Source organism: Coregonus lavaretus, assembly GCF_964263955.1.
Source record: "Coregonus lavaretus genome assembly, chromosome: 3".
Taxonomy (NCBI): domain Eukaryota; kingdom Metazoa; phylum Chordata; class Actinopteri; order Salmoniformes; family Salmonidae; genus Coregonus; species Coregonus lavaretus.
In genome coordinates this window covers 15,976,005-15,989,709 of record NC_139990.1, presented here as the reverse complement: position 1 = coordinate 15,989,709, position 13,705 = coordinate 15,976,005, and positions in this window count along the sequence as shown.

Sequence of the window (13,705 nt, the reverse complement as noted above, 5' to 3'; positions counted from 1 at the left end):
ATACGTTTCCCATGCCAATAAAGCCCTTAAATTGAAATTGTATTGAGAGAGAGAGAGAGAGAGAGAGAGAGAGAGAGAGAGAGAGAGAGAGAGAGAGAGAGAGAGAGAGAGAGAGAGAGAGAGAGAGAGAGAGAGAGGGAGAGAAAGTTGGGGACAAAGAGAGAGATTTTAAAGGTCCAATGTATCCATTTTTATCTCAATATCAAATTATTTCTGGGCAGTGGTGTAAAGTACTTAAGTAAAAAATACTTAAAAGTACTACTTAAGTAGTTTTTGGGGGTATCTATACTTTACTTGACTATTTTTTTTTTTTACTTTTACTTCACTACATTCCTAAAGAAAATAATGTACTTTTTACTCCATATATTTTCCCTGACACCCAAAAGTACTCGTTACATTTTGAATGCTTAGCAGGACAGGAAAATTGTCCAATTCACGCACTTATCAAGAGAACACGTGGTCATCCCTACTGCCTCTGATCTGGCAGACTCACTAAACACAAATGCATAATTTGAAGTGTGCCCCTGGATATCTGTACATTTTTAAAACAAGAAAATGGTGCCGTCTGCTTTGCTTAATATAAGAATTTTGAAATTATTTATACTTTTACTTTTACTTTGATACTTAAGTATATTTGAGCAATGACATGTTCTTTTCGATACTTAAGTACATTTAGAACCAAATACTTTTAGACTTTTACTCAAGTAGTATTTTACTGGGTGACTTTAACTTTTACTTGAGTAACTTTCTATTAAGGTATCTATACTTTTACTCAAGTATCACAATTGGGTACTTTTTCCACCACTGTTTCTGGGTAACAATTAAGTACCTTACTGTGATTGTTTTAAATTAAGATGGTAAAAAAAACACACAAAAAAAAACAAAAAAAAAACAATGGATGCTATTGGCAAAGAGGTTTGGAACTCTCTTTCTTATTAACTAATTTACCGCAGGCCAAAACTCCATCCCACCAAAACAGGCTGACATTTCAGGCGGTCTTTTCCAACAGCTCTTACACTAAAAGGGCATTATCATTATTTTCACAATTTCACAGTATCATTCCAACCTCACATTGTGTAAATATATAGTAAAAACAGGAAAATCTCATTTTTGACTACACTGGGCCTTTAACCTTCCCTTTCCACAATGATACAGACAGTTGGCTAAGGAGTGAAGAGATGTACAGTTGAAGTCGGAAGCTTACATACACTTAGGTTGGAGTCATTAAAACTCGTTTTTCAACCACTCCATACATTTCTTGTTAACAGACTATAGTTTTGGCAAGTCAGTTAGGACATCTACTTTGTGCATGACACAAGTAATTTTTCCAACAATTGCTTACAGACAAATTATTTCACTTATAATTCACTGTATCACAATTCCAGTGGGTCAGAAGTTTACATACACTAAGTTGACGGTGCCTTTAAACAGCTTGGAAAATTAGAGAAAATGATGTCATGGCTTTAGAAGCTTCTGATAGGCTAATTGACATAATTTGAGTCAATTGGAGTACCTGTGGATGTATTTCAAGGCCTACCTTCAAACTCAGTGCCTCTTCGCTTGACATCATGGGAAAATCAAAAGAAATCAGCCAAGACCACAGAAAAAAACTTGTAGACCTCCAAAAGTCTGGTTCATCCTTGGGAGCAATATTCAAACGCCTGAAGGTACCACGTTCATCTGTACAAACAATAGTACGCAAGTATAAACACCATGGGACCACGCAGCCATCATACCGCTCAGGAAGTAGACGCGTTCTGTCTCCTAGAGATGAATGTACATTGGTGTGAAAAGTTCAAATCAATCCCAGAACAACAGCAAAGGACCTTGTGAGGATGCTGGAGGAAACAGATACAGAAGTATCTATATCCACAGTAAAACAAGTCCTATATCGACATAACCTGAAAGGCCGGTCAGCAAGGAAGAAGCCACTGCTCAAAACCACAATAAAAAAGCCAGACTACGGTTCGCAACTGCACATGGGGACAAAGATCGTACTTTTTGGAGAAATGTCATCTGATCTGATGAAACAAAAATATAACTGTTTGGCTATAATGACCATCGTTATGTTTGGAGGAAAAAGGGGGATGCTTGCAAGCCGAAAAACACCATCCCAACCGTGAAGCATGGGGGTGGCAGCATCATGCTGTGGGGGTGCTTTGCTGCAGGAGGGTCTGGTGCACTTCACAAAATAGATGGCATCACGAGGAAGGAAAATTATGTGGATTTATTGAAGCAACATCTCAAGACATCAGTCAGGAAGTTAAAGCTTGGTCGCAAATGGGTCTTCCAAATGGACAATGACCCCAATCATACTTCCAAAGTTGTGGCAAAATGGCTTAAGGATAACAAAGTCAAGGTATTGGAGTGGCCATCACAAAGCCCTGACCTCAATCCTATAGAAATGTGTGGGAAGAACTGAAAAAGCATGTGCGAGCAAGGAGGCCTACAAACTTGACTCAGTTACACCAGCTCTGTCAGGAGGAATGGGCCAAAATTCACCCAACTTATTGTGGGAAGCTTGTGGAAGGCTACCCGAAACGTTTGACCCAAGTTAAACAATTTAAAGGCAATGCTACCAAATACTAATTGAGTGTATGTAAACTTCTGACCCACTGGGAATGTGATGAAATAAATAAATCATTTTCTCTCCAATTATTCTGACATTTCACATTCTTAAAATAAAGTGGTGATCCTAACTGACCTAAGACGGGACATTTTTACTAGGATTAAATGTCAGGAATTGTGAGAAACTAAGTTTAAATGTATTTGGCTAAGGTGTATGTAAACTTCCGACTTCAACTGTATGTGAATAACTGGTATCTGTAGATTGAAGGTCAGACTCCAAGTACTAAACAGTCAGGGTCTTGTACCTCCATCTGGCACAATAGCATCCTCACCAGAGAGAGCGAGAGAGAGCGAAAGAGAGAGGAGAGAGAGCGAGACTCAGGAGTTCATTGAAAGTTGCACCAGAGCTTTGCAGGCAAAGGTGACAGAGCTGCTTCATCCAGGCATCAATAGATAATGAGACTATTTTTCTGCAAGATCATCAGACTTCAGAAGAAACCGCAGAATATTTTTGTCTTATCTCAGTCTGATAACAAGTTAGCTAGCTGAATAAACTAAGTTAGTCTATTCCTAGAAAACATTGAACCGCTGTAGTTTACAACAATTATAGTTTCACCTATTTGGGTGTTTCAGTGAAAGCTCTCTCGCTTTCCCAGATGTTTAGTTCATTTTATTCCGATCTCCTTTGCATTATTGTAGCCATTTTCTGTAGCCTGTCAACTATGCGTCTGTCTATCCCTGTTCTCTCCTCTCTGCACAGGCCATACAAACGCCTCACACCGCGTGGCTGCTGCCTCTCTAACCTGGTGGTCCCTGCACGCACGACCCACGTGGAGTTCCAGGTCTCCGGCAGCCTCTGGAACTGCCGTTCTGCGGCCAACAAGGCAGAGTTCATCTCAGCCTATGCTACCCTCCAGTCCCTCGACTTCTTGGCGCTGACGGAAACATGGATTACCACTGAAAACACTGCTACTCCTACTGCTTTTTCCTCGTCTGACCATGTGTTCTCGCATACCCCGAGAGCATCTGGTCAGCGGGGTGGTGGCACAGGAATCCTCATCTCTCCCAAGTTGACATTCTCTCTTTTTCCCCTGACCCATCTGTCTATCTCCTCATTTGAATTCCATGCTGTCACAGTCACTAGCCCATTCAAGCTTAACATCCTTGTCATTTATCGCCCTCCAGGTTCCCTTGGAGAGTTTGTCAATGAGCTTGACGCCTTGATAAGTTCCTTTCCTGAGGATGGCTCACCCCTCACAGTTCTGGGTGACTTCAACCTACCTACGTCTACCTTTGACTCATTTCTCTCTGCCTCCTTCTTTCCACTCTTCTCCTCTTTTGACCTCACCCTCTCACCGTTCCCCCCTACTCACAAGGCAGGCAATACGCTTGACCTCATCTTTACTAGATGCTGTTCTTCTACTAATCTCACTGCAACTCCCCTCCATGTCTCCGACCACTACTTTGTATCCTTTTCTCTCTCGCTCTCCTCCAACACTACTCACTCTGCCTCTACTCAGATGGTAATGCGCCGTCGCAACCTTCGCTCTCTCTCTCCCGCTACTCTCTCCTCTTCCATCCTATCATCTCTTCCCTCTGCTCAATCCTTCTCCCTCCAATCTCCTGATTCTGCCTCCTCAACCCTCCTCTCCTCCCTTTCTGCATCCTTTGACTCTCTATGTCCCCTATCCTCCCGGCCAGCTCGGTCCTCCCCTCCTGCTCCGTGGCTTGACGACTCATTGCGAGCTCACAGAACAGGGCTCCGGGCAGCCAAGCGGAAATGGAGGAAAACTAGACTCCCTGCGGACCTGGCATCTTTTCACTCCCTCCTCTCTACATTTTCTTCCTCTGTTTCTGCTGCTAAAGCCACTTTCTACCACTCTAAATTCCAAGCATCTGCCTCTAACCCTAGGAAGCTCTTTGCCACCTTCTCCTCCCTGCTGAATCCTCCTCCCCCTCCCCCCCCCTCCTCCCTCTCTGTGGATGACTTCGTCAACCATTTTGAAAAGAAGGTTGACGACATCCGATCCTCGTTTGTTAAGTCAAATGACACTGCTGGTCCTGCTCACACTGCCCTACCCTATGCTTTGACTTCTTTCTCCCCTCTCTCTCCAGATGAAATCTTGCGACTTATGACGGCCGGCCGCCCAACAACCTGCCTGCTTGACCCTATCCCCTCCTCTCTTCTCCAGACCATTTCCGGAGACCTTCTCCCTTACCTCACCTCGCTCATCAACTCATCCTTGACCGCTGGCTATGTCCCTTCCATCTTCAAGAGAGCGAGAGTTGCACCCCTTCTCAAAAAACCTACACTCGATCCCTCTGATGTCAACAACTACAGATCAGTATCCCTTCTTTCTTTTCTCTCCAAAACTCTTGAGCGTGCCGTCTTTAGCCAACTCTCTTGCTATCTCTCTCAGAATAACCTTCTTGATCCAAACCAGTCAGGTTTCAAGACTGGTCATTCAACTGAGACTGCTTTTCTCTGTGTCACGGAGGCTCTCCGCACTGCTAAAGCTAACTCTCTCTCCTCTGCTCTTGTCCTTCTAGACCAGTCTGCTGCCTTTGATACTGTGAACCATCAGATCCTCCTCTCCACCCTCTCCGAGTTGGGCATCTCCGGCGCGGCTCACTCCTGGATTGCGTCCTACCTGACAGGTCGCTCCTACCAAGTGGCGTGGCGAGAATCTGTCTCCGCACCACGTGCTCTCACCACTGGTGTCCCCCAGGGCTCAGTTCTAGGCCCTCTCCTATTCTCGCTATACACCAAGTCACTTGGCTCTGTCATATCCTCACATGGCCTCTCCTATCATTGCTACGCAGACGACACACAACTAATCTTCTCCTTTCCCCCTTCTGATAACCAGGTGGCGAATCGCATCTCTGCATGTCTGGCAGACATATCAGTGTGGATGACGGATCACCACCTCAAGCTGAACCTCGGCAAGACGGAGCTGCTCTTCCTCCCGGGGAAGGACTGCCCGTTCCATGATCTCGCCATCACGGTTGACAACTCCGTTGTGTCCTCCTCCCAGAGTGCAAAAAGCCTTGGCGTGACCCTGGACAACACCCTGTCGTTCTCCGCTAACATCAAGGCGGTGACCCGATCCTGTGGGTTCATGCTCTACAACATTCGGAGAGTACGACCCTGCCTTACACAGGAAGCGGCACAGGTCCTAATCCAGGCACTTGTCATCTCCCATCTGGATTACTGCAACTCGCTGTTGGCTGGGATCCCTGCCTGTGCCATTAAACCCCTACAACTCATCCAGAATGCCGCAACACATCTGGTGTTCAACCTTCCCAAGTTCTCTCACGTCACCCCGCTCCTCCGCACACTCCACTGGCTTCCAGTTGAAGCTTGCATCTGCTACAAGGCCATGGTGCTTGCCTACGGAGCTGCGAGGGGAACGGCACCTCCGTACCTTCAGGCTCTGATCAGTCCATACACCCAAACGAGGGCATTGCGTTCATCCACCTCTGGCCTGCTGGCCCCCCTACCTCTGCGGAAGCACAGTTCCCCCTCAGCCCAGTCAAAACTGTTCGCTGCTCTGGCACCCCAATGGTGGAACAAGCTCCCTCACGACGCCAGGACAGCGGAGTCACTCACCACCTTCCGCAGACACTTGAAACCCCACCTCTTTAAGGAATACCTGGGATAGGATAATGTAATCCTTCTACCCCCCCTTACCCCACCCCCCCCCCCCCCAAAAAAAAAATATATATATATATTGTAAAGTGGTTATCCCACTGGCTATAAGGTGAATGCACCTATTTTTAAGTCGCTCTGGATAAGAGCGTCTGCTAAATGACGTAAATGTAAATGTAAACGTCTAATGACCCTACATATTCATTGACTACAGCTCAGCATTCAACACCATAGTGCCCTCTAAGCTCATCACTAAGCTAAGGATCCTGGGACTAAACACCTCCCTCTGCAACTGGATCCTGGACTTCCTGACGGGCCGCCCCCAGGTGGTAAGGGTAGGTAACAACACATCTGCCACACTGATCCTCAACACGGGGGCCCCTCAGGGGTGCGTGCTCAGTCCCCTGAGTTAAGTTTGCCGACGACACAACAGTGGTAGGCCTGATCACCGACAACGATGAGACAGCCTATAGGGAGGAGGTCAGAGATCTGGCCGTGTGGTGCCAGGACAACAACCTCTCCCTCAACGTGACCAAGACAAAGGAGATGATTGTGGACTACAGGAAAAAAAAGAGGACTGAGCACGCCCCCATTCTCATCGACGGGGCTGTAGTGGAACAGGTTGAGAGCTTCAAGTTCCTTGGTGTCCACATCACCAACGAACTATCATGGTCCAAACACACCAAGACAGTCGTGAAGAGGGCACGACAAAGCCTATTCCCCCTCAGGAGACTAAAAAGATTTGGCATGGGTCCTCAGATCCTCAAAAAATTCTACAGCTGCACCATCGAGAGCATCCTGACTGGTTGCATCACCGCCTGGTATGGCAACTGCTTGGCCTCCGACCGCAAGGCACTACAGAGGGTAGTGCGTACGGCCCAGTACATCACTGGGGCAAAGCTTCCTGCCATCCAGGACCTCTATACCAGGCGGTGTCAGAGGAAGGCCCTCAAAATTGTCAAATACTCCAGCCACCCTAGTCATAGACTGTTCTCTCTGCTACCGCACGGCAAGCGGTACCGGAGTGCCAAGTCTAGGTCCAAAAGACTTCTCAACAGCTTCTACCCCCAAGCCATAAGACTCCTGAACAGCTAATCATGGCTACCCGGACTATTTGCACTGCCCCCCCCACCCCATCCTTTTTACGCTGCTGCTACTCTGTTAAGTATTTATGCATAGTCACTTTAACTCTACCCACATGTACATATTACCTCAACTACCTCAACTAGCCGGTGCCCCCGCACATTGACTCTGCAACGGTACCCCCCTGTATATATAGCCTCCCTACTGTCACTTTATTTTACTTCTGCTCTTTTTTTTCTCAACACTTTTTTTTGTTGTCGTTTTATTTTTACTTTTTTTGTTTAAAATAAATGCACTGTTGGTTAAGGGCTGTAAGTAAGCATTTCACTGTAATGTCTGCACCTGTTGTATTCGGCGCATGTGACCAATACAATTTGATTTGATTTGATATCACGCTGGAATGATGCTAATGTCACTGCACTCTGTTGTAGTACACTAATGCATAAGGTGCAATTTGGGATACAGATCTAGTCTCTGGTGACAGATTGTTATCATTGGTTCTGGGTTGCAAGGTTATCAGACAGATAATATAGTCAACTGTCACGTAAAACATATATGACATGGGTGGGATTACCCCTTGGGCATTTTGGTTGGCTAATCAATGTAGCAAATTCATACTAGCCTAATGAGTGGTGGCATGCTTGATAATATAAATAATTTATTGAAGTAAGTAGAATGCACAGTAAGTAGTAGAATGCACAGTCTGAACAACATGTAAATGAACAATGTAATAATGACATAATAACATGTCACACTATGCCCTCTAAAGAAGGTGCTCATAAGGCCTAATTAATCCTTTATTACTGATATGATTATTAGCCCATTCATTACCCCCCTACATTTTACTTTTTTTTTTTTTTTTTTTACATTTTAGTCATTTAGCAGACGCTCTTATCCAGAGCGACTTACAGTTAGTGAGTGCATACATTATTATTTTAATTTTTTCATACTGCAGGTCATAAATGTTTCTTATCAACAAAACTTGAAGACCTGCGTAAACAGGTCGTTTCGTACGCCATAATCAGACCTGTTGATTATCATGGTCCAGCACCAGCACACAGCGATAAGGAAGCCGGATAGTTCCCAAAACACAAACCACATTCTCTCAGTTCCGCTATTGGACAAAACTGCGCCAGTACCATTTTTGGGGGTTGATAATGTTACTTGCTCATCATTATGGTTCTTATTGACCATAACTTCGTATAATATGCCATTTAAAAAAAATAATACATATTATTTTAAACTGAATAGGTTTATGTAATGTAAAAAATAATTAGGATATCACCTTTGTTAACGTTTAGAAAACCTATACGCATTGTGCGCCCCTGCTTTCAAAAATCTTGGTACGGTCTTTTCAAGTGCACTGCGAGCGTATATTGAGCCATAAGAAGAACGTGAAACCCGCTCCATGTAAGATACCGTGGACCGATGTTGGTGTTAATTGATTTGTTTATTCTATTATAAGAAAAGGAAACACCACACTGCGGCATAATTTCATTTTTGCCCCGCGAAAAGGAGGATGGTGGCTGGGTAGTAATAACTTCGGATTCGCTGCTTTTCCTTGGCACGCGCACTGATCCAGTTGGTGAGGGTGAGTGATTCTAGTAGCATACTGGAGATGGAGAATAATAGGCTACATTGTTGTTATATTGTTGCACATCATAACCACCTGTATGGGATGTGAGAGAAATAGTTGTAGGCTACAATGTCACACTGTCATACGTTTAAAAAAAAATCAAAATCCAATAAAGGCAATTGAATAGTGCGTCAACAGCAAGTTATATGCTTTTTACCTACAAATTGTAGCTCTGAAATAGCCTAGGTCAGATATCGGCTAAATGTATTAGTTTCTGAACCGCAATTGTCAAATATATGTAAAATGCCCGTTGGACACCTATAGGCCGAGCCAGCTGTGGTATCTATGGTGGGCTTTCTATGGCAATATAAGCATTTAGAATGGAATGACAGAGAATGTGTAGGTAGGTTAGGCCTATCGTTTTTTAAACCTTTTTCTTCAATGCTTATTTATTGCTTGATGACAGTGGCCTACAGGTCTGTCACTTTTAGATTAGCACATGGAGAGCCTTTAGGGCTGATGAAGCAAAGCTTTCAGCTCTGTTCCAATGTGTACAACCTGGTCTCAGAGCATTTCGTATTATTACGTAGGTACATCCGAAATATACATTTATTTTCAGTCATTTAGCAGACGCTCTTATCCAGAGCGACTTACAGTGAGTGAATGCATACATTTTTCATTTAGGATGATATGTTATGTTTCATATGGTATATTTTAATTTGTGTCTGCTAAAATGACTAAAATGTAAAAAATGGATGTCCATCATCCATTTTGTATGATATGTTACGATTACAATTCGTATAATATGTTACAAATTTGCAAAACAAACAATATGTTATGAATTTGCAAAAAGTATAATATGCTACAAATTCCAATTTGTTGTGGCTAATGTTGGCTAGGTGGCTAATGCTAACATCAGCTAGCTTGCTAACATTAGCTAGGCTAGAGGTTAGGGGTTAAGAGTTAGGTTAAAGGGTGAAGGTTAGGGGAAGGGTTTGCTGAAAGGGTTAAGGTTAAGGGAAGGGTTAGCTAACATGCTAAGTAGTTGAAAAGTTTCTAAAATTTTTAACTACTTAGCATGTTTTTGCTAAAGTTGTCTGTGATGAGATTCGAAACACACAACCTTTGGGTTGCTAGACGTTCGCGTTATACGCCCATCCGTCCACCCTCCCTTTAGTTTTTGCCTTCAGTAACCTTCTGTCTTATGTAACCATACCAAACTAAACATGTCATGCTATACTGAACAAAAATATAAATGCAACATGTAAAGTGTTGGTACCATGTTTCATGAGCTGAAATAAAAGATCCCATAAATTTCCATACGCATAAAAACCTTATTTCTCTTACATTTTGTGCACAAATTTGTTTAGTTTTAGTAATTTGGCAGTAGGTCCAACCAGCCTCACAACCGCAGACCACATATAACCACACCAGCCCAGGACCTACACATCCGGCTTCTTCACCTGCGGGATCGTTTGAGACCAACCACCCTGATAGCTGATGAAACTGAGGAGTATTTCTGTCTGTATTAAAGCCCTTTTGTGGGGAAAAACTCATTCTGATTGGCTGGCCCTGGCCCATCCATGGCTGTGCCTCTGCCCAGACATGTGAAATCCATAGATTAGGGCCTAAGGAATTTATTTCAAATTACTGATTTCCTTTTTATGAACTGTAACTCAGTACAATCATTGAAATTGTTGCATGTTGTGTTTATATTTTTGTTCAGTATAATTTTTGTGTACCAGATTTACTATTTTATGTCTAGTGTATGAGACCAGGCTAATGTGTAATTGCCCAACAACCTCAGGATTGTCCTCAGGGTTCTACCATACTGTGCCTAACTGACTATTCTAATGCTCTATAATAACGGCAATTGTTGATATCCTCCAACAGAATTATACATATTTAGACCCAGTTGGTCGTTTTCAGAAATACTTGCTCCCTCAGGCCCTCCAAATGGGTTTGCGTCCGCTTCTCCATGGTTCTCTGTCGGGATTTTAGAGCGAGAAGGCAGAATGTAAATCATTTTGTGACATCTATCTCCATGGGGGCTATGAGCAGTGATTTGTGCGCTGGGGCCCCATAATTATTAGAGTTTAGCCTGCCTCAGACCACTCTTGTTTGTTTATCGCGTCAACCTGGGAGACACAAATGTCAAGATATGAAAAGTCAGCCTGGGGCGCCATGATGGCTTATTTGCAGCTCAGCAAGTTCAGTTCCCCATACAGCCCCCCCCCCCCCACCCCCCCCCCCCCCCCCCCCCCCCCACCCCAAAGCTGGGGATAGACAACTGCCAGACAGGGGCAAATTAATGTCTTGAAGTCTCACAAAGAAAGCTGGATCAAACCCGTAATCTTATGAGGCCTGTATACAAGCCTTCTCTGTCTGAAGCCAATGGCTTGGAATGAAACAGACAACAAATACATAATTTGATACCAGTTAGCAAAATTGTAACACGGAATTGCAACGGAAACACAAAAGTAAAGGGGGTCTACATACCCAAGGCTGGGGACAGACAAACGCCAGACAGCAGGGGAAAATGAACATGTGACAAAATATAAAAATCCCACTTATGAAGCGTGGAAACAAGCATGCTCTGTGTAAAGCCCATTGGCTTGGAATGAGACCAGACAGCTACTGGCTATAGGGTGAACGCACCAATTGGTGAGTCGCTCTGGATAAGAGCGTCTGCTAAATGACGTAAATGTGCCCTTGAGCAAGGCACTTAACCCTAATTGCTCCTGTAAGTCGCTCTGGATAAGAGCGTCTGCTAAATGACTAAAATGTAAATGTAAAATGTATTGAACTCTTCGTCTGCAGTGTGTGTTTACATATGTGGGGGTATCTGGAGTGCTGTCATCACCTGTTGTTTCTTCTATCCAGCACAAAAAAGATCTTGGGACTAGAGGGACAATGATCCAGGAGACCAGCATCACAGTGTCTATGTAGTCTGCTGTCGGTCTAGTAAGTGGGTTTGTCAGACAATGACAGAGAGCCCCATCTCCCCCATATTGACCCGACTTATCTCCCGTAGTACAGGAAGTGAAGTGACTAACAGTGACACTCCTTTTTTTTTAGGCGTAGTCCTTTTAACAACCACTGTGTCACACCTGGTAAACAGTTTGACTACGGCCAGCTGGTCACCTGGAATAATATACATAGAATGAAAGATATGGACAGTAGGCTACACACTTTGTGAAATTACTCTCACTGGTTCTTTATCAGTGAAGTGGCTGATTGACTGTTTTACTTCATCAGTGACCTCTGACCAGCACAAAGAGTTCCATTAAAATGAGCAACAACAGCTTTTTGGCAAAAAACGATTTCTCAAGCAATAATCATTTTGCTAGGACTGTCTGTGATTGGTCTGAGTGGGGATGGGAAAACTGAAATTGGTCTATTAACCAATTTACCGCACGGTGATGTCACCATGGAAAGCCGAAACTCACACCCATGCAAAACTCCTGATTTGTATTTTCAACCAGCAACTATCAGGAAATAACACTTTTACAATGTTAGTTTCATCAGCTGTTGTAGAATATGATCCAAAAGACAGGAAGAACAACATTTCAACTGCACTGGGCCTTTAACAGAGAGTGGTGAGTGTCTCTTATAAAAGAGACTGGCTATGGGTTACCGCCTCTCACTCTTACTCTGCCTAGGGTGGTCCTGTAGAGTCTTCTAGGAGAGAGACCGAGAGAGACACAGAGAGAGATGCAAAAATGTATAAAAACCTGTTTTTGCTTTGTCATTATGGGGTATTGTGTGTAGATTGATGAGGGGGAAAAATCAATTTACAGTCTTATTCTAAAATTGATTAATGTAACAAAATGTGGAAAAAGTAAAGGGGTCTGAATTCTTTGCGACTGCACTGTAGATAGAATGGTAGTGGTAGTGAAGGTTCTTGGTCTTCTAACTGATCTCATTGCGGTGGTGGTCGGCTGGTTTTATAAAAACAAACTGATGTTTCCATCAATATGTGACCTCCTGTGTAATGTGATGGAGGCCACACACACACCAACCTCCCCCTACCACTAAGTGAGCTGCTGTGTAATGTGATGGAGGCTGATGTAGGGAGGCAGATGACCACACTGTGTGATTCCCTGTTTTTTACCTCCGCTGTTTGCTTACCTCGCCTCAACAGCGCCAGCCAGGAAGATGCTTTACTGCGTGTTACTCAAGTGTGTGTGTGTGTGGCGAAAGAGAGGGAGAGAGCTGTAGCTCTTTGTACCATTCCATCAACATGATCCCTACTTCCTCATCCTCGTCCTGTTGTCTGACATGAGGTGGTTATGAAGACCAATAGTTGCTGTATGGAAGATGATACTGTATGTAGGCCTATGTGAAGGGATGGAGAGGATAGACAGGTTTTGGGGTGTCCTTTTAACAAGATGACATGTTGTTTGTCAGATGTCACTATGTAGTTCACCATAGTACAGTGAATTCAATTCACATTGATGTGAGGCCTCGACCTTGTCAGCTTGGTTGCTAGACCACTGTCAGGGGTGTGTGTGTGTGTGCGCATGTATGTGTGTGTGAGCAGATAAATAAATGGTAGTATTTCATTACTACTCTGTATTGTATTGACCAGGCCAGTGACCTAAGAATGGCAGCCCAGTCAGTGATTGGCTGAAGGTCATTGACCTTTACAGTGACCTATGGCAGGGTGGCGTTTCAGAAGGGATGTTTTCATATCCCCGCTGGTAAATGTGTCCGTCAAGGTTCTCCCAGGGGACCTGTGATTTCACTGAGTGTAACACACACACACACACACAATAGCACATCAGACACACACAAACACATTGATAGGTACACTGTAGAAGACAGAG